The sequence below is a fragment of the Odontesthes bonariensis genome, chromosome 6, assembly GCF_027942865.1.
Source record: "Odontesthes bonariensis isolate fOdoBon6 chromosome 6, fOdoBon6.hap1, whole genome shotgun sequence".
Classification (NCBI taxonomy): domain Eukaryota; kingdom Metazoa; phylum Chordata; class Actinopteri; order Atheriniformes; family Atherinopsidae; genus Odontesthes; species Odontesthes bonariensis.
Genome location: NC_134511.1, coordinates 39625805 through 39649468, shown reverse-complemented (window position 1 = coordinate 39649468; position 23664 = coordinate 39625805). Strand labels below are relative to the sequence as shown.

At 39.7% G+C, this 23664-nt stretch overlaps 1 long non-coding RNA gene across 1 annotated transcript in view; it reads right to left on the bottom strand.

The window, feature by feature from the left end:
- Positions 1–5280: 5280 nt before the first annotated feature.
- Positions 5281–23664, bottom strand: part of LOC142382667 (uncharacterized) — a 34870-nt gene continuing 16486 nt past the window's right edge. The window contains exons 3-4 of the long non-coding RNA XR_012769947.1: positions 9353–9430; positions 5281–5620 (exon numbers count right to left, since the gene is read on the bottom strand). This is a non-coding gene — a long non-coding RNA (uncharacterized LOC142382667). The remainder of the gene's footprint in view (positions 5621–9352; positions 9431–23664) is intronic.

Here is a 23664-nt window from a genome sequence, read left to right as displayed (position 1 = left end):
GCTGTCATTGGGCGAGATGCGGGGTACACCCTGGACAGGTTGCCAGTCCATCACAGAGCATGTTATTAAGCCTTTGATATAAATTAAACAAGTAAGTTCACAAAACTAAAAAAAACTATTTGTTTTTAAAAAAATATACATAATTTCCTTTGTTAATGTCAGTTTATGTTCACTCAGGAGAAAGTCTGAGGTCAAAAACAATCAGGACCTGCTGACCTGCAATCACTCTTTGAGTGAGTTGACAAACCATTTTACCCCTTCAGAAACATGCGTTGTGCATGCATTATTGTGGGAACAACATAATGTAATTTGAAAGTCATCCCTTATGAGAAATATTGTGTTTTGAATCTTACGATTATATTGCCATAACAGACATCAGGCTCATTATACAATATCACATCAAGAAAGCACAGACAACGTGCAAAACAGTTTGGGCTCTGATTAATAATTAAGCAAATCTAGTAAACAGCCAAAGTTAGTTGGATTACCATAATTTTATTAATAAATAATCATGTGGCTTTGACCTACATTTTGAAAAAAAAGAAAAGGAAAAAGTTTTTTAGCAATGCATCCCATGGTGATGGCATGTAATGTATTGAGATTACATGCTGGAACCATGACCATAATTCTGACAGAAAGCTGGTGGTTTTGTCATGGTAGACACAAATTCTCAGGTCGTGGGGCATGTTGTCGACATATGGAAACCCTGGCTCAATTGAGGAACTACAAAGACCCAAAAAGAAGAATAAATAGATAAATAAATAAAACATAGTTTTTGGGGGCTGGAGGGGATGTGTGAGGGAAGAGCAAATGCAAGGCTTAAACCATAGTCCTCTGGTTTGAATCCTAAGTGGAAACATTCTATCACCTCTCAAACCTTGAGAGTGTTTTTTCGGCACTTGCTACTTTCCAGTTCAGTCATTGCTTGGTTAATATTGTAAACCAAAGATCCGTCGAGTTGCCAGGAGAATGCATGACCACATTACATTTTCAATCCCAAATATACACTATATTGCTAAAAGTATTCACTCCCCCATCCAAATAATTAAATTCAGGTGTTCCAATCACTTCCATGGCCACAGGTGTATAAATACAAGCACCTAGGAATGCAGACTGCTTCTACAAACATTTGTGAGAGAATGGGTTGCTCTCAGGAGCTCAGTGAATTCCAGTGTGGTGCTGTGATAGGATGCCACCTGTGCAACAGGTCCAGTCGTGAAATTTCCTCACTACTAAATATTCAACAGTCAACTGTCAGTGCTATTGTAATGATTATTCATAACGACAACAGTGCATCGAGAGCTTCATGGAATGGGTTTCCAAGGCTGTATCCAAGCCATATATCACCAATGCAAAGCGTCGGATGCAGTGGTATAAAGCACGCCGCCACTAGACTCTAGAGCAGTGGAAACGCGTTCTCTGGAGTGAGGAATCACGCTTCTCCATCTGGTAATCTGATGGAGGAGTCTGGGTTTGGCGGTTGCCAGGAGAACAGTACTTGTGTGACTGCATTGTGCCAAGTATAAAGTTTGGTGGAGGGGGGATTATGGTGTGGGGTTGTTTTTCAGGAGCTGCTCTTGGCCCTTTAGTTCCAGTGAAAGGAACTCTGAATGCTTCAGCATACCAAGAGATTTTGGACAATTTCATGCTGCCAACTTTGAGAAACAGTTTGGGGATGGCCCCTTCCTGTTCCAACATGACTGCGCACCAGTGCACAAAGCAAGGTCCATAAAGACGTGGAGGAGTGAGTTTGGTGTGGAAGAACTTGACTGGCCTGCACAGAGTCCTGACCTCAACCCGATAGAACGCCTTTAGAATGAATTAGAGCAGAGACTGCGAACCCAGGCCTTTTCCTCCAACATCAGTGTCTGACCTCACAAATGCACTTCTGGAAGAATGGTCAAAAAGTCCCATAAACACACTCCTAGACCTTGTGGAAAGCTTGCCCAGGAGAGTTGAAGGTGTTATAGCTGCAAAGGGTGGGCCAGCATCATATTAAACCCTATGGATTAAGAATAGGATGTCACTTAAGTTCATATAAAGGCAGATGAGCGAATACTTTTGGCAATATAGTGTATGTATAAAAAATACCTTTTGTTATGTAGCTATCTTACTTTTTGTTTTTGGTGGGTTTTTCAAATTTATACTTCTGACACATGCATTGCAGACTTTTGAGTGATCGGTCTGCGTCTTAAATAAAGAAGCAACAAAAAAGCTGTTATAAGGGGACAAACATGGGGTATGAGGGACTCCAAAACATCCCACTTTCACCTTAGGCAGAAATTATGCTCAATGTCATTGCAAAAGTCAGTACAGTGGCCTAACCCTTTCAGACGGGTTTGCTTGAGGTACATTGGACTCGCTGCAGTCTGTATCCTAAACAGTAGATGTTTCTACGGAGAATATGGCCGGACTACACTACTCGGGTCTTTAGTTAGGTTACTTACGGAATGAAATGTCCCTGAAGTGTCAGAGTAGCAGCCATTATAAGAATTGTTCAAATTCTGTTCTGTTCACTATTGAGCCTTTTTTTTTCTTCATTTTTTGTATGCAAAGCTGCATGATAAAGTGATATTCTATATAATATCTTAATGTATTGATATAATATAGCTTCTGTGTAACAACATGATATTGTTGCATTAGATGAAGTATCTAAAGCACTTTTGAATAAATGTATTGGATTCTTGCTCCAGCTCGATAGTCTTTGTCTGAGTTCTAAAGATTGTATTCTACCGTATGTCCTTAACTCAGTGACGTTTTTCAACAAGCTCAAGGAGAAGAGCTTAGGAAAAGACCTTAAAAGGTCTTTTTTTTTTTTTCAACCCCAGCGGTCGAGGGAGTTGTATTGAAAGTACATTGTTCATATACAAATTTAACTGGTTATCTGCCTTACTTTTAAGAGATATTCAACATTTTTGTAACATCTGCAGTAAATATGCCTTCTTGGGTTTTAATGGGTTGTGCAAATGCCCACAGAGATGGCCCTGCTCTTATACTTTTTCCCTGCAGCTCTTTCAGCTTTTCATACAGCTTTTCACACAGCACTCACACGTAAGTTATTAAGTGGGAAGTGTACAACTGGCCAAATTGACACCAAAGAATTGACAACAAAGCACACACTACTGTTTGTGAGGCTGAGAATGGCGAGCAAAAACTTAGCTTTAAGGACCAGACTTTGACTCTATTGGGATACGAAATTTTTCTCTTGTGTAATCTTAGAAATCAGTTTCTCTCAGTGGTAAGTCCTTTCACTGGTGTTTCTTCACCTCTTTCATTATTTTGTTTAATTCAATCATATTTTATTACATTTCTTTGACAATATATACACAACAGAGCTTGTCAGTCAGATTTGAATCATCAAATATGTTAAGTTAAGAATATTAAAAACCTGGTTTGCATTTAGAGAAAAAATATGGATTGGATTAGAATTAAAAGCAACGTTTTGGCTCACCTAACCAGCATGTTCCAAATCAACTATCACTATGTCACATGGTGGCAGAGACTTCTTTGCTTCTTTGTCTGAGGAATGTACACTATGATATTTAATTGTGGTTTTTCAGAAATGTTAAATCGCTACATAATTCATGCAAGACTGGGTTGTCAAAAATACAAAGATTTAGTTTGATGTGACCTGGAAAACATAAAAATCTAAATCGACGAATGGAATACATTCCTACACTGCATTTTGTTATGCTTGCCTTACATGTCAAGTTGAAAGGAAGTGATACAACATATGTGCAGGTTTTGACAATATGGCTGTTTATGGCACAATATTGGCTGCACATCATTCGTCCTTCTGCTTGTCAGAGTTCATTACTGCATTGCTGCATTTTGTAGGTACGATCTCTTTTGTGCCATTGCTGGTTTTATCTTGACTGATGTGACTAATGGTGAATTGAACCTGATAAACCTGATGCATGTTATAGTTAACTTTAATGGTGTACTTTTTAGGTATGCAGCAGTTGGTCTGACAACACATAACTAGATTTCATCAATTTCAAGAGGAGACAAGTGAAAGCTATTTTAACGCTCTGGAGACACCTTTTGCTGGTATTACCTTTGTCTTGATAGTCACCTGTAGATGCAACACTGCTGGCTCAAGGGCATCCTTTGTCTTATCACAAAATGCCATAGCAGTTGTTGCAAACATCACTGGACACTCCTGGAATAGACACCATCTCACCTGTCACAGTATAACAATCCCATCCACATTGTGCTGCAAACCTGAAGTGCAAAAATGTACACAGACACAGCCTTCAGCTTGCATTTATGTCCCATATGACCACTGATGTGTGTGTGTGTGTGTGTGTGTGTGTGTGTGTGTGTGTGTGCGTGTGTGTGTGTGTGTTTATCTGTCTGTGAGGGGATAGGTGGAGGCCATCTTTCATTTCTTGCTATGATCAGGTATTCTACATGATATGATATGATGATACAGGCCCAATTAAGGGTTGGGGATGTGTGAAAAATGTGATGACAGGACAAGTGGAAGACTAGACTATGATCTGACATCTGAGAGGGAAAGAAATACAAGGTGGGGCGAGCACGAAAGAGTGAGGGGGAAGAAAAAGAATGGGTAAGGGTTGGGGGTTGAGAGTAGGGGATAGACAGTTGTAGGGAAGAAGAGTGATGCTGTTAGAGGAAATGAAGATGGGGTAAGTGTGAGAAATATAGTGGGAATGAATAAGCGGGGAGTGGGGGTGGAGGTGTGTGGTGGGGGATTGATATGATTAGGAAGGGAAAGAGAAAATGGATGAGCACAAAAAGAGAGGGGGAAAAATGAGTAATAAAATATGGAAAGCAGACAAAAATTGGACTGTTTCCCATAAGAAACAATATGTGGGGTTATGATTCTCATTTTTATCCTCCCTGTTATATGTGAATTGAGTAAACTTTTACATTGAACTTGTACTTTCTTTGTTCTGAAATATTATAATAATAGAAATATTGCGCATTGAATTGTTGCATATACACTTACATTTCATCTAACACACATCAGTATACCAAAATGCTGTACATGGTAGAATGGAACAGATTTGAAATAAGATAGCTTTTGGTGCTGTCTGAAATTTGTTTCCTCAAATTTCATCTCTGGATAAACTACAAATGTGTCTGAGGTATGATTTTGATTGGGACACATGGTGCTTTGATCACACTGCCAGCTTTTATCAGCCCACATGCTCTATTCGCAGTCAAATAGGACCCAATTATGTCAAGTTTTTCACCTGGAGTGCCACAAAGCTGCACAGAAACAAGGAAATAACTCACACTTTAAAACATCACTTAAACAAAAGAAAGTCTTTATTTAGCCATCAAAAATATATTAAACTAAATCCTTAACAATAAATACATTTTCAATGTGTGTAATATTTTCAAGTTTTTGGAAGTCTTCTTCCTTTAAATGAATAAACACATTGATACTTATTTGAGACGGTCAAGTCACAAATGGCTATGCACTTTTCAGAGGAGACTCGAATGTTTGTCAGTTTGTCACTTTTAGAAATAAGAAACACAGAAATGAAGACTGCAATGCAAGTTGTAAAGAGTATCATTGAAGATCTTGAAACTTCTGTCTTGCCAAATATTGAGGCACCTGTCATCATCATCAGAGTGACGGATTAACCTAAACAAAGAGAAACATGAAAGTAATTTATTCCTAAAAGCTCATTAAATCTTTGAAACTGTGTCACATTTTATTATAACACTGATGTTTACATTTTCATGGGAAAGAATGGAAACCTGAAGGGAAAATAGGATCAACAGCAAACATCTACAGATGCATTTGAATATTCACAGCTAGACGGAGCAAGAGTTGGTTGCACTTTATTCTGAAAAAACACGCAACTTCCAGCATGAGGGAAGGCACTTGTTGAAGAATTTCATCACATCCCAGAGCATGAGTCTTGAATAAAAGGAGTACAGGTAAGCTGTGAGTTCCCCATGTACTTGTAGGCGACAAAGGCCTCAGCAATATCCTCTGACATCAGTCCCCCTCATATCACACTGCACTTTCCTCCCATTGTCCCCGCTGCATTTCTCACATGTATTGTCTTACATGATATTCTTAGAACTTGATAAGACCCTGCAAAGGTTTTTGTAGGTTTTTGACACAAGCCTGGGAGTGTCTCAGGGTTACAGCTGCTTATTATTCTCTCATTGAGGTGAGTGGAAGACTGTAGGGTCTGGGGAACGCCTTATCGGATCCCCTGTACACTCAGTCAACCCTGAGTTACCTGTACTCCCAGCCCTTCCTCCATTACTCCTGGTGTACTTGACACTCCTTTCCTCCAAAAAGACATTATAATATTACATTTCTCTGTAACTATAGCACTTGATGACATGCACTGGAGATGTTCTGGAGCCCAATGTGAATGTATAGGCTGCACAGAACAGCTGGAGTCATTTGAGACTGGATGGCTGGCCGATTGCGTCAGGTAAATCTTCACTAGGTGGTGTCATTGTCGGCATTAGACAACTAAAACAGAGCAGCATGTCACATTAGGATCCAATAAACTTGAACAGTGGTGTATGCTACATCTGTTTTGTGTTTTACCTTCTCAGACACATCTTTTAAAAATGGATTTTTAACACATTCGGAGTAGAAAATAGACATTCACTGTTGATGTTAAGCCAATAGCTTCCCTGTTTTTTCAGGGACTTCAGAATATATACTGTAAAAGTACTGTTTTGTCCTGGCTCTCTCCATCAACAAATTTCTTTGATGTTTGGCTGACAGTACAGAACAGAGCTAGGTTGGCAGGGGGTCCCTGGGCCATCAACAGCCAAATGCAACCCAACTCAAAAAGATGAAGGGAGGTGGATTCCGACAATTCAAGCACACCACCCTGTCTGCTTACAGCACCTCAAGGGCACACGCTGCTTTCCAGTGTATGACAACTGATTGCAATAGAACCTACATGTGCCTCCCTATACAATCTCCTGATCTGCTCCACTGACACTGCAAATTAATTCCTGTGTAAAGACAATGTCCACATCCTGAGAAACTTTTAGGTTCTTCCTGGGACAAAAAATGTGACAGTAAAAAAAAAAAATGACAGAAAGATACATGAAAAAAAAATCTGTGTAAACAAAGAAGCAACACAATGCATAACCTCTGCTTTTACATCACTACTGAGGGAAAATGTGAAGTGGTTGTGCTTTTACACTTAACCTGTAAGAGTATCTGAAAATGTTAAAAATGATATATTGGCATAAAAAAGACAAGTCCTCCCATCCCTTTAACCTCACGGATGGCTTGTTCATACTTTTACATACCACCCACAGTTGTATCTAATTTAGAGAACTACAGGCAGAAGAGGGAATTGCACCTTTCTGAACTATTTTCTGATTGTAAAATATGTTGGTTAATCCCTCAAATACAAATCAAATGAATGTTACTACTTCAGACCAAATATCATTCGTAAGGGTTTCAAGTTATCTAAAGGGGGTAGGAGGTATGGACACATGGTATCATTAAGTTTAGCACTTTCAACCATAGAGAGTTTAAACCGAGGCCAAGATATGACAAATGTTTTCTTACTTCTGGGTGACATTATAGCTGCAACATGACGACACTTGTTTCAAACACTTCTGTCCCTTCCATATTATGTTGAGGCAACATAACTATCTTGTTAGGTTTAGAAAATAAAAATACCTTGGCTAGTCATATTTAGGGATGAAATACATTCGTTTTTACAACGTCCCCCTCATTGATGCTGTTTGGCTGGTTGTCGTGGTTCCAAGGAAATAGGATGTTTAACCCCTAAACATCTTAGCTTTCTGGTTGTTTTTAGGACACAACACAACTTGGTTATGGTTAGAAATAACCCAAGACTCTGTGGGTTACAATACATATTCATGGTCAAGGATTGAATACATTCTTTCTACAATGCTATAGTTGCCTTCACAATTGCCATTTTACACTTCACATGCAGCTGCTCTCAGGACCACAAGAGTTTTTGCATTCTTTGAATATATTTATAGTCATATTTACTTATATGAACAGAATATTTATATGAACATTTTGGGGAGGAGAACAGCCGCATTTTTTCAATAGCTCTGATGATCCAAAACACTGTCTGTATGTAGAAGAGGGAGCAATGAATTTACAAAATTGTACAGCAATCACCAGATTGACCTAGTTTATTTAAACCAAACGGTGGTTATTGGCATTGGTTTAAAACTGTCTGATCTTCTTCTTTTTTCCCCCTGCTTAACTATTCCCAACAAAAACCTTTGCCAGCAGACCTATACTCTCCCAAACCAGCACTGCAAACATAGATACTCATACTGTTCATCACAATGTGCATTTGTATGGAAAAATATTGGGTTTTTATTGTGCTGTCCCTTCATCCACAAAAAAGGGTTTCATGTCAAAGTGTCCCTTAGGAAATTGAGAAAGGCAGAAAGTAGTTTCGAGCATTGCCCCAAGTACAATAACGGGGTAGAGGAGTTGTAAGTCTTTGTCTTCCTCTGTTAACTATTCCCAGTAGACTACAGTCAGATCCTTCAACTTTCTAACAGGAGGAAATTGATGCTCCTAAAATGTAGAGCATAAGACTCACTTAAAACCTATTATTACTACTTATAACGATTTTGTGCATGTAATTGCACATACATAAATATATAGTTATATTACTTTATTTGCACAACATACAGTCCAGGACTCTGTAAGTGCTGTAGGTTTTAGGACATACAACTTTACACATATATTGCTAACCTGACACATATGTACAATACTACACAGACATAAGCATCCTACCTGCACAAAGCTGTGACAAACAGACACATCTCATCACCATCCCATTCTCTGCCTCTCCCTTTTCTATCTCTGTCCATGCTTCTGAACCTTTGGGAGACATATTCTTTTTCATCTGTCAGTATGGATAGAAACAGACATGCTCAAAACACACAACAATGGCCTCACCAGCACCAAGGAGGCTCTATGGTTTGTATGCTTGAAGCACTGCATTATCTCCTAAGTGTCTAGCAACCACAGTATGGTAAATAATGGATGCTCCTCTTCCCTCTCAAAAAAAAAAACCTCTTGTTCACTTTAGGGACCAGTCATGGTTTACCTGTATAAATGTCGTTTCTTTGTCTCTAGAGAGATGGATAGCATTATGCGATGTGGGTCAGACAATTTCATTAGCACTGTATTACTCACTGTAATAAGCTATTTGACAGAAGCAATGTCACTCAAAATGTCTTTCAGACTCTTCCATATAATATTCTCTGAGAAAAGGGATGCCAATACCACTGGTTCACACAGTAGCAGGGGATTTGTGAAATATACTGTAGCCTATAAAACAAGAGGGCCAAAAGAGGAATGCTTGAAAAGAGAGAGCTTAGTCACCTCAGAGATAAGATGAATAGGCTTGACATCCTCAGTGTTGCGACTCCAGTCATTTATGGGTCATGATCATCATCCAACCTGAAAACACAGCGTAGGTGTAATGTTAAGTGATGTAGCTGTCTACACGTAGCTGTACACATTTGGAATGAGACTATGAGAGTCCTGCCTGACTACTTGTTTCCAGATTCTTTGTACAATTAAATCAAACCTATAAGTAGGGTTGGGTTAGACTGTGGTGTGCCACTTTATAACTAAGTCTCTCAGGTCTTCCTCTCCTGTTCATTCTGAGGTTACATCGAAAGAGTTTCAGCTATTGTGAATTATTTACTTGATTCACCATTCAGCCCTTTAACCTCTCAGAAAATGCACAGGCAGTCGGGGTTAAAAATACACTCCCGCAAGATCTTAGTTTGACTCTACATCCAAGTGTGAGCTTGTGAGCATATGTGCACGTGTGGGTTAGGGTTAGGATTTAAAATATAAAACAGAATGTAACCTGAATCACATAATGTACCTTCCTCTCGGTCTATCTCCCTCTCTTTTGAAGAAAAAGACACACGAACACACACACAAGAACTCATCAGAGCATGATTATGTGGATATTTTCTGAGTCAAAAACCAGGCCATCCCAGATGGGATTATTATAACACAGCTTGATCTGTGCAAGAGCTATGTCTGTAAATGTGCAAGTCTGTGGGTGACACTTTATGTCAGCGTCAGTGCATGTTTGTTGGACAGTAAGTGAATCCTGACCTAAATTAATGTGAGGGCGCAGTTCTTTGTGTCTGTGAAAGTATGAAATATATAACATAAAAGTAAAAGTAAGAGGGAATTTTCACATGCAACGATGAAAACTATACAGCAGACGCAATAAGTTATGATCTAAAATAAAGGTACTAGAAAAATACATGCCTGTCTATCAGCAAACCAACTGAGGCCTCGGTAGCTTAATCCTGACTGGGTGAATATTAATAACATCAAGCTTTGTATGCCCTAATAGACCTGCACACACGCACACACACACACACACACACACACACACACACACACACACACACATATCTACATCAACTTTCCTTCTCCTTGTTGTCCTGGTATATCCCTGCATGCAGCGAGGTTGTCATGGATACATCCAGACACATCCGCCATCCCAGAAGCGGGGGGATGCTGAGCGCTTCAGAGGGGCTGGCGCCGAGGCTTTTCCCCCACCTACCCCAAACCCTCAGCCCTCATCCTCTACCCCTTCCCCCTAATTGAATCCTCGTCCCTTATTCTTCCAGAAACCCGCCTCAATCTGAAAAAAATAAAAAGGCTCTTTTATTGTCAGCTGGCTAGGCCTTGAAACACTCAGCAGTTATCTTCTTGTGTTCTTTTGGTCTTATTTGCTCGAAGTTGGAATGAATTGTAACGTAAGTGAAAGAGGATGAAACAATCAGGACTGAGCCATTTACAAAGAAATAACACTCTAATACTAGTTTAACTCTTTCCTGAGAAAAGCAAAAATAACTGTTGAAGCAAGAAAATGTGTATATGTGCATAGCCTCTGGGCTGTGGTTCATCCTGATCCTTTTCATTAGCCATTATCAATTATTAAACATACCACTTGCTTTAATGGTTCGATGTGGACGACCCTCAATCTGCTCACATCCATCCAGGTGACACACACACACACACACTCATACACTATTCTTAATAGCTCTCTCTTGGCCTGCTTTCAAAGCCACTGATGTGAATGTGGACATTAAACTTGCACATCACACAATGAACATACCCAAAGTGTTTAAAGGTAAAAAATACTTAGAAATCAGAAACACTTTTCTTCCCAACAAGGGGCAACTTGATCCTTTGATTTAAAAAACAAAAATCGTTTATTATTTTTCTGCCAATGTCTGTTTTACTGTCAATCAAGTTATATTTGCAGTAAAAAAAAGGCACATCCTCCACTATGAGCTATGGGAATGAAAGGGTTAATCTTCTAGGACATACCCCCTCCCATTCCTTCTCTCTGTGCCCTCCCTTTCATATTCTCCAGTATGGCAGTGCTCACTGCCTGCACATATGCTAAGAAAAATAATCCTCTATGATCGGAAGGCTAATTTGAAGTGTCAATTATTCTTATGCAAATGAAGGTACAGTTTCTCACGTCTGAAATGGGTTTGGGGGCTCAGATGTGTGGATGGGTGTGTATGTGTTTGCACGCATGAAACTCTCTACAAAAAACATAAATTACAATTCCACCCTCTCCGCTGAACGCCAGACAGATCAGAAATTGAGAATACTGTGTCAAAACAGTAACAAAGTCACAGCAGTGCAAGTCAGACATCAAAACATTCGACAATACGTGCAGCACAATTCTATGTCGTAATGTTAATAATGAAATCATGTTGGGTAAACAGGAACACAACAAGAGCTTGAGTGTATCACGGGAAGTATTGTGAGCGGACAACACAATTGACCAAATTTTTTGTCATCTAAACACAGTAACATTCTCTTTTTAACAATTGCTATACCAGAGGTACACAATGAATATAATCCCTGTGTCTGCACAAAGTCAGAAACACAAGATGATACTATTTAAAGAAAAAAGAGAAAAAAGTTGAAAAAAACTGGAGTAGTGTGTCCTTAAAAGAATGCATACTCCTTATGATTATAGTTAAAACAAATGACACAAACCTGAATCTGGCTGAGAAAGTTAGAGTGACAAAGAGACAAAGTGAAGATGAAAAAACTGAGTATGCTGACAGATAGAGGACTCTCCAAACAGACTCTCCTGCCTGACCCTCTCAGCTGGTGTGGCAGTTCAAGTAAGAAAAAGGCTTTTCAGGCCCAAAACAGGATCAAACAACCTGCTGTAGAGTCTGGTTACACCATAACAATAGCTTACATTCACTCTCAGCTTCAACACATAAGCTTTTACCTCAAAGGGAGTAGAGGGAGAAAGAGTGTGGTATTGAGGGTGGTTTGTACGGGTATGGGAGTATAGCGATATCTTAGACGATAATGGCGTTCGGCAGATTAGATGGTATCAGCCTACCATGTTTGTTTTCAACTCTCAGCTACTACAGATCTACTGAAATCCATGCAGGCACTCTCAATCTCAAGGAAAACTGTACACATTTTCAGAGAACGAAAGGTATGCTGATAGATAGTATTCAAACCTCTGGGATAAAGACAGCGAGAGAAATGGGAGCAGCTGAGGACAGATCATTTTATGTATCATGGAAATTCTTTGAAACCTGAAAACCTGCAACTGACTAAATCAGTTAATGTCGGTCTGAGTTTGAATAAACTTGGGAAGGACTTTTATTTCACTGGTGGATGACTGCTCTCAATTTGGTTTTGGATTATACACTGAGGATACATTGACAGACTCCTAAAGATACCACAAAGCCAACTACAAAAGCTGTCCCAGTATGCTTCACCTTGTACAGCAGACTATCTGAATAATCACATACCCTCAACAGACAGCTACCATCTGCTGAAACTTTGCTTCCAATGAACAGTAGCCTTGGCAGTTTGTATTTGTTTTGCATTGGCTCAGTTGTTCTGAAGAAATTAGTATGCAGTCAGGGATGGGAGGGCTTGTCAAGATCAGGAAGAAATCTCTACCCCTCCACTGGGTGAATCTACATTCATGAACAACGTTGACAAGAAATCTGACTAGTGTAAAGACAAGAGGCAAATAAAATGGTGAAAAATACCCTGAATATTCTTTTTCATATGAGTGCTCTGAGAACACCATCTTAGACAGGCATGCACTCTATCTGTCTGTCTCGTATGTCTGTTCATCTGTCAAGACATTCACTCTTCTTTTTTTTTTCTTTCTCACACCTTCTAGCACCTCTGTGCTTTTCGAAAACTATATGTCATGCATGTCAAAATGCTCTGGCCAGTCCTTTTGAGGGTGTTCTGTTGGACCATACAGCGAATAAACATCCATGTCAGGCGAAAGCGATCTGGGGCCCTTCTCTCACTGAGGCTGGACTCTCCTGGGAAACACGCAGCTCATACAATGGATAGAGAAGGCCTTTTGTTGAGTCTCTGGGAGCTGCAGGGCTAGCTCTGGATCAAACAGGGATGGTGTGCATGTGCGTGCGTATATATTTCTCACACAGACACACACACACACACACACACACATACACACACACACACAATCACAGACTTTCCTCATCTCTCTAAATTCAGTGTGACTAAGTAAACTCTGTCACCCTTTTTCCAATCGTTACAGAGGGCAAGAAGATGAATTTGGAATAGCTAGCAGGAGAATGGAGAAGAGACAAAGAGAATGGTGACGTAAAGCTGTGTTGGACTGATTTAAACTGGTTTAGTGTCAGTCTAAAGGGGCTTTCTGTTGTACCACATACAGACCACAGTTCAACGCTTGAAGCTGGAGTCCCTCCTAAAGTCCATCACAGGGGAAGTCTGTGGGGAAGAGTCTAATGCATGTTCGTTACTTACGATTCGTGTTCGTTACACTTGTATGTAGCAGTTATCTTTGACATATTCTGACAAATTTGTAAATTTCTTTAAATCAAATATTGCCAGGAGAAAAGTGTCTACCAAGAGAGCAACACAAGATACACATTTTTAAAAATGTAAAACACTGTCACGTCATTGTCAAAGAACTGTGTGTGTCGTGACTGAATTGTATGATTAAATACAGTCAGTGAGGTTACATGGCACTGGAAGAATCAGATTAATGGCTAAATTACAACAAGACTGAGTTATTAAGTTCATGTATACACCTTAGTTTGACTAAAAATTGGATCGGATCGGGTTACTCGCAGTCGGATTAAGACCCCGAGATAACTCGTCTGAACTCACTAAATGTGCTTGTAGACGGTGAAGCACGTGGTGAATTGGACTCGAGATTTTTTTTTCCCGGAATCGTGACCCGGAAGTCAAAGGAGACGATATTACTGTTGTCGCCGCCGTCGGAAAGAAACAAACAACACGATGGAGAATGCTCCGTTGGGCATCGCGTTTGTGCAACAAGCAGCTCATCACAAACGAAATGTAGAGGGACGTAGCTTCATCTTGCTCTGCGTTCGCCATCTTTCTCCAATGCCTGAGTTTGTTGTTGTTGTTGATGGTGACGAGGTCTACCTATCAGTGGCTCTATTAGCAATAGTTGAAATGGGTACAGCGCCACCTATCGTATGACATGCTTTGTGCCTATTACTCGATTTATTCAACGCCATATATATTTGGATGATTGCCCTTGCTCAAATAAGGAGCATGATCCAACTATAGCTATAATCGAATTAAACTCATCATGTAGTGTAGACCCACTGAGTGACACTACAGACAGTAGAACACTAAATTGGTACACTTCCCTCTTTTATCCCAGAATCCATTTTAATACATTTCCATTGGAGACCGCTGCCTTGCTCCTGGCTGTGTGCCCCTCGTGTAGGATCTATGGGAATTCTCCTCACTAGAATGAACTCACACAATCTGACCCTATTCATCCCAGAGACTGCACTTTCTCTGGGACTCCCCCTTTTCCAGTCGCCCGATTTCCCACAGACCACCTCACTTGTCTCTCCCTCTCCAGCATTGCATCCTCCTTATTTCTCCCTACCTTCCCAAGCCCCCTCCCTCACAAGTCTCTGCCTTGCTTTCAACTCCAATTTTGGGCACAATGAAGTTGTTCTGGCTGACAGTTTGGCCACTAGAATAAGTGTTGTTTGAGCCTGCTGTGTGGCCCTGTAGTGGGCCCATTCTTCCCCTTGCTGGCTCAGTTACCGAAAGCCTTGTTGGTGGGACACTGAAGACATCCGTCCCCACACTCCCAACCTGACCCAAACAATTAGCCTAAAACCACACCAAGGATCACCTCCACCTCCTCCCCACATACTTGCACAAATAAATACATAAATAGAAACGCAAAACACGTGCAGGGCTATTTGCTATCAAATCTGCAACTTCACAATAACTATAATTAGCTTTTGTCTTGAATTTTAATAGTGCAAAAAGTCTCCAAACCTTTTTTCTTAATATCTTCAATCTATTATACATCTGTTATTGTGAAATCATTGCCACAACAAAGCCAAGTTGACCTGATTTACTCAGTTACTCCATGTCTTGTAGGACGTGTCAGATAAGGTTCTGTATTGGGGTCAGCTGTAAAGACAAAGCCCGCAGCCCTCTCTCCTCTGTCGCTTTCAGTAAGCATCAACCAGCCTCCCTTTCCCTCTCCCCCCATGCCTCCCGAAATCCCTCTTTTTCTTCCCCAGTGTTCTCTCCAGTTTCTTTGCTCAGTGAGTTAGCAAACAAAAACAAAAATGTGCACTATAAATATTCTTTCTGTGCGTATCCCTTCTGATGTTAACACACACAAAAGAACGCATACACAAGCACACAGAAGCCAGGACATGAGAAAGTAGCTGGGAGAGGCCCTGATAGGGAGACCATATGTCCAGGCGTTGTATATCAGTCGGCTCACCCCCATCGCTCTGCCAGACCACCATAACTTAGTTTGTCCTCAGCACAAAGTTTGGTCCAAGCTTGGCTGGGTTCATTAGGAACCTATTCTCTGGAGCCAATGAAGCTCAACAGACCTCCAACAAAGGAGCTAATCACACCAAATTCTGCTCCCACCCTATTCCTTACATTTGCTCTCAGTCTAAAATCTTTACCTCCATCATTTACGTTACCAAATACAAAACCAAATACAAGGAATCTTTGGCAAAGGAGAGCTTATGTATGATGATAAAACAGTCATCCCCTTCCATTCTTTTCTGTCTCAACAAACTATGGCACAGAAACAAACATGGTAAATTGTGTCTCTGCAGCCCTTTCACACACATAATTGTTTACATAGATGAGTAGACTAAAGTAGTTTCATGTTCTCACCTGACAGACATGTTCCTGTCTTGGATGTGTGTGTTTTTTTAAATATTGTGGGATTTGTGTCTGCATACAATGTGTTGTATGTGAATTTGAGAGCTTTCCTGAGCTAAAGGATGTGGTTAACTGACACTGGATGGCCCACGGGTTCAGAATACTTGAAATGACCTTGAACCTCAGAATTCTCCATTCCCATGTCTGCAGGGACACTAGGTATGTCTGTATATTGGCAAATGTGTGTTTATTTATTTTACACAAAATCAACTTTACCAAAATTCTGCAAAATATTCAGGTTTCAATATTTAAAGTTAAAAAAGTTTTTCTCTTAAAAAAAACAAGATTTAAAGATATTCTCGATAGTTATTGTCTAAAAGGGAATAGACTTCATGTGTGGATTACATCTGAGGTAGCATTGCTCATTTACATGGGTGGATGTCTGCCCCACCTACCCCCAGCATGTAGTGACTGTATTTGCTCACCCTGCATCCAGCAGAAAAGGAGACTTGCTCCATACAATGTCCCCTACTGTGCACACAGGCTAAAGGCAAGCATGATTGTGGTTGATCTGGACATCGCTTAAATAAACAGACATTGTACACACAGGATGGTCCCAAAACACACAAAGACATGCACAAACACACACGTACTGATGTGCATGGAGATGAAGAGGACTTGGTGGGTTAGGGATGGTGGTAGGGGGTACTCATGGTGAAGGGAGAAGCAGCAAGGGGTGGTAAAGGCCATGCCACTGGGCTCTGCTTGGACACAAATGTCAGCGGCATGACTACCTGTATACAGAGACCCAGCAGTGAGAAAAGCACAGGAGATGATCAAGGAGAAGCAGATAAAGAGGAGAGGAAAAACTACAACAGCCTTCAAAGATACATTAGAAAGGAAAAAATTGCTTAACATTTAGGTAAGAAAGAGATTTTAAGACCAAAGATACAAACTTGTTTTTCTATGTTTGTGTTGTTTCGCTTCAGAAAGGGAGAGAGAGTTACCAAGACACAATAAAGGCAACGTCTTTAAAGGTAATAGCTCTGAAGCCATTTATATTGTTCACTTATTTGATCATTTTTTACTTTCTAAAGAAATACCAATGCTTTCTACCTCTCCTGCTCTTAGAAAGTGGTTAGGGAACACATTGCCCTCTGCATTGCTAAAACCACTTACTACAAGTATTGTGCTTGCACTTGAATATTGCAACAAATACAAACATACATAGAACATAAAGTGTGAGTCTGTGACAGTTTCTTTTTCCTCTTTTTTTTTTAAATGGTCAAAACACAATGAAGCACGGTTCACAGTACTTTGAAAACAAACAAAATGCACAAGTTCTCCATATAAGGAGATGAAATCCACTTATCCTCAGGGAACAACATATACCATGTACAATGTGATGTATTTTCTTGCATTTAAATGTACATACACGCATTCCCACTCATTTCCATTTATTTTGAGTAGCTGTGTCCTTATTCACATTAATCTGAACTGGTGCTAAAAGTATTTGCATCATGTCAATTTAAACACAAAATTAGAACATTTCTGTTGACCAAAACAGCACGTTTCTTGCAACAAACAGAATTGCTAGCATCCCATATTAAGATTACTAAATGTTGTTACATGTGTTGACATGGGAACACTTTTTTTTTCTAATCCCAGCAAGTATCAGTCACATCATCAATCATTCAAAGTATATAAACCCTGATGGGATTTTTCTGTTAAAATTGGTCATAATTTCTGTTCTACATTAAATATCCTTCATCACTTTATTTGACAACAATGCAAGGTGAACTAGCTGTTAGCAATACTGTAAGTTTGTCGGCTTGTTCAGCTTATACATTGAATTTACACTTTATTTGAAGTATTTCGTTGAGAAACACACACAATATCCAGATGGTCATGCTGAAGAATTTGAATGCCCTGATTTCCTGTGGAAAAAAACCCCAGCAACAGCTGATTCCCTGAACCCAAACCCGGGGCCATCTTTCTCTCAGTATGCTCTGTCTTTTTTCTTTATAAATAAATGAATATATAAAGAAAAAAGAGTCCTGCATCTTGACTTTTAATACATTTTTCCACCCCAGTTCTTCATTTCCTTTTGTTTCCTCCATTTCCAGCCGATGACTGGAATCACAGAAAAGTTCCTCAGTGACAGCATTCAGTTGAACTCATCACAGACACTTCTACAGATCCTCTGCCAGGCAGTGGTGATTTGTGCCCGTGTTAAGGCAGAAATACTCTTTGCCTTTTTCACAATACAGATTGCTGCCATTATCTGGAAGTATTCCTCTAGATGGCACACAAAAGAGGAGGAAAACATGGAGGAGAAGAGGATGAAGGAATTTCACCAAACTGTGCATGAATTGCTGATGGAACCTGAGTGACAATTTGATGTGCAATTGTCTGTGTCACTTACAGATACATTGTGATAGCTGATTTCCATTTTGTAGAACCAAGCTTTAGTGAGTACAATGTATTGTCACTGGACTGTTTTCAACAGTCGAATCAGCATCCCATCATTTTATAGGTATAGCTGGTGGGGACTAAATTGGGTTTGTAAATTAACTTTGGTTAGTATAAATGCATTCATGCAAATGCTATCTCACACACATATTTTACACTGGGCCAAGTCTTTCTGTTGTGGAAAAAACGGAAAAAAAATCCAAAGAATGTGGAGTAAATTGTAGCAGAAATGCAAATTCAACACTGCCCCTTTTCACACGAAGGGAGGAAATTCAATCCTTTGTGGCCACCGGGCACTGAGGGTGGGAAAAACTGCAAGGAAAGGGGGTTCCTTTGGTCAATCATTTGGGCTGTAAATGAGCCAGTGGCTGAGCAGGAGAGATGGTGTGCCAGTGGTGTGCTCCCTGCTAATTGATTGCTTCTACTAACAGGAACATATAATGTGTTCTATTGTTATCATCCTTTGCCCATGTTCATTAAGCCAGGAAGCAGTGTGATCTTTCCTTTTTGTCTTGTCCCCTTTCTCTCCACTCACACCCCTCCCAATCCTCTTTTTCTTCCTACCTCCTTTTTTTCAGCCCTTGTTTCTATCTGGTGCTGAATGGGAAAGATGATACAAAGGTGGTATGACAAGCAAAACATCCCTCATCATCCCCAGAAACATAGTGGAACAAAGGGCAGATGGAAGGAAGAGAGTAGATGTCTGGTAAGATGGTGAAAGAAGGGATCATTGATGGAGGGATGAGAGAAAAGACAGGGAGGGAAGGTGTTAGATTACAGGGGAATAAGAAAAGGAGACACAATTAAAGAGTGAAAAAAAGATAGTGATCATAAATGCTCTCTCACTATTTCTTTTTCTCCACTCCCCATATCCAGCCCTTTTCCGTTCCTGCCAGGTTTTTACCTGCTCCAACCTTCCCCAAAACCTTTTTTTTGTTTTGTTTATCATGCCCTCATCCTCCCTCTTCTTATCCCCTCTTGCCCCTTTTTTACCCACCTCCTATCCCCACTTCTGCTTCCTACTGTGTTTCTACTTCCTACTTAATGAGGTGGTGGGACAATACTATCATTGTTGCATGCCTGGAACTTACCACGGACTGAAACAATTGCTGTTTACCCATACCCTAGAAGTGGCACAGCCTGGACCATCTCCTCTTCATTACAGCTGAGCCAACTCTGATTAAGTCTGTTCTGCAAGTGCAACAATAAGCCGCCGAGCCTGCTGCTAACACTGGTTCTTCGTTTCTGTCTTTTCAGTCATAACTTCAGCTGCCTCAGTCTCCTTCTGATGTGCATATTCCAGCGATAAAGAGAATCATATTTACTATAGTAGAAGGATGGAAAAAAATCGAGAAGTAGACAAAGTAAAATGAAACAGAGAAGGAATGGGGTAAATAGGAAAGAATTTAAAAGAATCATTAGCTGAATCTGGTCTACTTAAAAGATGACCTTCATAATCTAGGACAAAGCTAATTTCTTTATTATAAATTCCCACTTGGGTTGAACATGCTGCAGGCAGTGGAAATATGACTGACTGCTCGAAATAACAGAAAACTCTCCTTCCATAATAGTCTCAGATAATAAAAAAAATGGTATGGATGTAGTGTTATCAAGCCAATGCTTGTGGCAAAGACACGCTGAATCAGTGGATTGAAAGCCTTTTCACTCGACCAAATTCTTCTGCTCTGCAGCCTGTAACAGAAGTATGCTACCAGCACTATGCAAAACAGCATCATGAATATGCTTAATTAGGTGGGACTAGTGTAATATTTCTGGGTTATGGGATGTGACATTTGTGGGGCAGGAGCATACATCAGTGTAAGCGCGACTGACGAATGCAAATCCCTTTCTCTGCAATAAGACTTTTTACGCTTAAAATATACAGTTTGCCTTTAAACACATAATACACACAGCTGCGAGCAAAATACCAAAAACCATGCAAACAAACAACATATATAGGCACACATCCACATACTCGAGCACACACAGATATGCAGAGTTAGATACATTTTGTAAAGAAACAAAAAAAAAGTAGTAGACATGGGGAAATCTGGGAGACACAAATACCTGATCATAATAAGGGAAACATGAAATAAGAATTAGAATGAAACAAAGCCTTGGAAGGCATGGAGACACAAAGGAGGCTATTGCTAAGCTGCAACATCAACTAAGGGCTCGTGCAAAAATGTGTAAAATATATCTTTTAGTAATGAGCTTCAGACATTTCTGGCAGCTAACACAAAATGCTTTTCTACTGACTCCTCCACACGTTACTTATATCTATTTTTGGGGGAAATACCTGTTAGAGTAACAGGACTAGAGGCTTTTTCCCCCACTGACACTGAATCATGAAGCATCAGTTACAATATATATAGTATGTTTTGTTCTCTTCTATGCTATTCAGCTCGGATGAACCTTCAAAAGCCTGAACATGTGAATTCACAAATGAGGATAGGTACGTGGCCATGGGCACACAGCCAAAAGCATCTATTAATAATTGGATCATATTCTTTGCCACCAGACCAAACACACACACACAGAAGTGTGCACACCTCCAACACAACTCTCTAGTTCTTCAGAGAGAACCAATTTAACCGTACTGTACCGAACCCCCGCGTAACCTCTGGTGTCTCTCTTTGCCTTGCCATGAACCTTTCCCTTTCCCCATTCACCCTTACACACTCTTAGAGACACACACACACGAACACACTGACACGCACAGCACGCTCCCACAATCCACCACCCTGCCACACATACCGAATGGGGAGGATAAATCCCTCATAGCACCCAGGAAATTAATTTAAATAATTAGTAAAAATAAACAAAGTGTACCAGATAGCATCCGCCCATCCCTTGTTCACACATACAAGGGGTATTTCTGTGATCTGCAATGCAGACCCCACTGGGTGCACTAAAAAAAAACAAAAAAAACAGCCTCATCTTTCGCCTGTCCTTGTCTGTATCTGCTGTCTGTCCCTCATTGTTTCCATCTGTTATGATGTCGGTACTCCATTTTCATATTCACTCCCCCTGTTTGCGCTTTTCCATTTTGAAGGATCCTTAAAAAATATATGAAACAGTATCAGAGACTCAATTATGTCCCACCATTTAAGCCATTCCTTGTGAATACACAAATCCATGAGGAAGGATGATGAAGTTCTCCATTGTTAGGGTATGCTATTTCTCTAAATGTTTGCTTTGTTTCCTTAAATGTCCATTTACATATCTCTTAGTTGATTGTGCAAATGTGAATAATCCTCCTAAATTCTATAACCAGTTAACAAAACAAAGAAAAAACAATATAATGGTTGCTCTTGTCTAAAAAGCAATAGCAACGACAGGTCACTAATTTACTCTGGGTATGGTGTACCTACAGTTTTATGTCAACACTCCAGAAAGAAAAGCGTGATCTTGCATAAGATTAATGATTACATGCCTCTTAGTAGCATCAGCAAGGAGCCCCAACACCACGAGTCAATGCAAGCCACAATTATTGCATTATTATGCACTCCTACAGCGTAGAATCTTATACACATTCAACGTGCAGTGATATCACAGACTGCTGGTGTCTGTCTCAATATCTCCTGCATTAGACATGCAGGAATGTTAACATTATTATGCACAATTGTGAATGTCTGTCTGCTTTTGCCCTCCCCCTTTCTCCCCTTCTATATTGTGTCTGCGGGTTAGTCTCTCTGTGTGTGTGTGTGTGTGTGTGTGTGGTATCTGAAAGAAGGAGGAGGCTGTTATCATTTAAATGTGATTTTTGAAATTTCCATTTTTTGAATGCAAGTTTACAAGTTTGCCGATTGTTGTACGTTTACCTGACTAAATGTTTTATTGGTAAGCCGTGTCTACATTACTATAATGTCAAAGAGGGATTTGGAGCAGTTATTGATTTCATACAAAAAAAGGGATCTATATTTAGCAGAACGATTCATTTTAAGTTTGAAGATCTTACTTTGTAATTCCTAAATATACAGGATTTAAATAGCTTTACAACCGAATTTATTATTATCTGTGATGAAAAAGACACATTTGAATATTTAACACATCCGAACACCTGTCTAAAACTGTGTTTACAAGAAAAAAACATTGTACAAATTTTCAAACAAAACCAAATACTTGTGCGAAAAAGGTGATGTTTTTTTTTAACATTCTTTGCTGATGAGTCTGTAAAGATAGTGTATTCTTTATGAAAATGTCATGTATGATAAAGCTGAAGTTTTTACTGCAAATGCGAGGAAGAGAGGCGTTACTGTCATTAGCGTCTTTGTCACTAATATCTGCTTTGCATTTCGCCAAGGCAGCGCCATGGACATATTGCATCATCCCAACGTGTATACATACACACACATAATGCATCACTGTTTGCAGGCGGTGCATCCCATTTGCATTCACTGCGTTTTAAACAGTCTTCACTGAACGCTATCCAATTTATTGCGTCAAAGAAAAATAATATATGATTCTTTGAATAAAAGAATAAGACACAAAACGTATATATTGCCTTTGCATTTATCTGACCAATATTCATATGGGGGAGGAAAGTCTTAAGAAGAGATTTAGAATCAGATTCAAAACCAGTATAGTTTTATTTGTCTTTATGTGTCATTATTCTTAAAGAAAAATTTTCCAGCATGTATTAAATAAGTCCATTGCATCCCTCTCTGCTCACACAAAATCTCCTCCTGCCACACCGTTATTTCCTCCTGCCAGCAATTTGCATTTATTTGCATGATTTACACAATGTGCATATCCTTTGTTCTGACTGTATGATGATGCAGAAGAACCCTCCCTACACAGCCTTGTAACATACCCTCTGAAAGATACTCGAATGTTAGATGAAACAAAAATCTTTATATGTTTTAATTAAGAATTGATACAATGAAATTTCTACAAATCCAAAATCAAATCCCTACAAGCCACAAACATGATTATGCTGTGCCTGAGAATAAGCAGAAATAAGATAGATAAGTAAGTAAGTTTTGCTG